Source organism: Bufo bufo, chromosome 3, assembly GCF_905171765.1.
Source record: "Bufo bufo chromosome 3, aBufBuf1.1, whole genome shotgun sequence".
Classification (NCBI taxonomy): domain Eukaryota; kingdom Metazoa; phylum Chordata; class Amphibia; order Anura; family Bufonidae; genus Bufo; species Bufo bufo.
In genome coordinates, this window is record NC_053391.1 from 316,776,622 (window position 1) to 316,778,753 (window position 2,132).

Below are 2,132 nucleotides of genomic sequence, written 5' to 3' on the forward strand. Positions count from 1 at the left end.
GACCCCAGACCAGACCCCTAAATTAACTTCAGACCTCAGACTGGTGATGAGCGGCAGGGGCAATATTCAAATTTGCGACATATCACGAATATTTATGCGAATATTCGCCAAATATTTGTGATTTCGTGATATTCGTGAAATTCTTTTTGATTGCGCTGTTATGCGCACGCACAGGTACGCACGCACGCACTATTAGCAACATAAATTATGAAAATGGTTGGCAGCAACTTTTGAGATAGTGAGGAAGAACTCCTGATCACAGTAAGTAATTGTACATTACAGCACTGTTTTAGATTTAAATTCCATGCATGTCATAACAATAGCTTTATATGCAGATAGAGTTTTTCAAAGTATTCGAGATCGCGCAAATTGCCACTATTGATTCAAATATTTTAGCGGAATACATACAACTTCACCTTTAATCAGGTCTGACAACATAATACATATTGTTGTACTTAGTATTGTTGGGACATCACAGCACTATTTGTGTAGCATGTATGTATGGATAGCAGAGAAATCTCTCTCACATGCACATTGCACATTTATTTTCCTGCAACACACTATATATATAATAATACACACTATATACCCCACACTATATACCCCCATGAGTGAGAGCAGCAGTTCTCCTCTGGGCACCACAAACTCAGATGCCGCCACATGTGATTATCCCTCCCCGGCGCCTCGGAGGGACACCCAATAGGCGGTAAAGCTGATGTATCATCCCTGCCCATGTTTGCTGGTCCATGCATCCAATGCCAGATGCCACCTGTCGCTGACAGCATGATCCAGCGACAGGGATACATTCTGCACAATGTGCTGGTGTAGGGCAGGGATGCCGGTCCTGGCAAAGAAATGGCTGGGGACACGCCATCTGGGTTCGGCCTGCTCCAACATCTGCCGGAATGGATTGCTGTCCACAATATTGAAGGGCAGCAGATGTTGGGTGATAACCCTTGCCAGGAGCCTATTGACTGAACGCACACGTCGGTCCCCGGGGCGTAGGGCGTGGTGCATGCGTTCAAATGCATCGGCAACCGACGGCTGGAGTCGGACGGCAGTGGAGGCAATAGAGGAGGGTGCAGTGGAGGAAGAGGTCTGGCTGCCAGTAGCAGTACCTCTATAGAGGGAGTGGATATGCATTGTTGGAAGGGGTTGGGGTGGCTGCAGTACAGTGTCAGGAGCTGCTGTCCCCAGCGCACTGCTGGTGGTGCTGCTACGACCACCCTGCATCTGTTCCTACTCCCGTCAGTGGTTTACTCTCATGTGCTGGGTAAGGGCAGTGGTACCCAGCCGAGCAACAGACCTTCCTCTCCTCACCCTGGCATAGCACAGATGACAGATGGAAGTTGTTACATCGTCTACCAGGGTGAAGTAAGCCCAAACAGGCGACTTACGCACTGACCTTCTGTCAGATGGGGTGGTGCTGACTTGCGCCTGTTCGGGCTCGGTGCGCACAGGTGGAGCTGGCTGCTGCTGCCTCCTCCTGCTGCCATTACCAGTGGAGCCCCTGACATTGGGCTCACTGGTGACCTGGCGCACCTTTTGCCTTGGGTGCCTAACTTCCTCATCAGTGCTGCTGTCACCTGACAAGTGAGGTGGCACTCATTCTAAATCACCCTCCTCTTCATCGCCTGTAATGTCAGACCCAAGGTCGACCAGTGGTTGACTGAGGGGTACAGCAGACGTGGAGCCCCAGAACTGACTCTGATGTCCCCTCACTGACGCCTGGGTCTGACTAGGTTCGGGGATTCAGTGGCTGAAACCACCCGCACCAGTTGGAAGGAATGTCACTGGGGTACTGATGTCACTGGGGTACCCCCTCCTCCTCCTCCTCCGTCCCTTCCAAAAGGTCCTGACCATCCGGACCAAGCTCTAGCCCACTCTCCTGCATTACCTCCCCCAAGATGTCCCTCTCACTGTCGCTGTAAAACAGCATCAGGGTCAATTCTTGGGGGCTGGGGGCTGGACCTGCAGGAGGCGGAGAGCTGCTGCTGCTGAGAGCCAGTGCAGAGGACTCCGTGCCACTGGTTTGGATCATGAATGACACCACTGCCTTGGTGTCCTGCGATGAAATGGGGCGGCTGCGGCGCCCGAAGAAATCACTGATGAGGGGGACTCCCCGGACACCC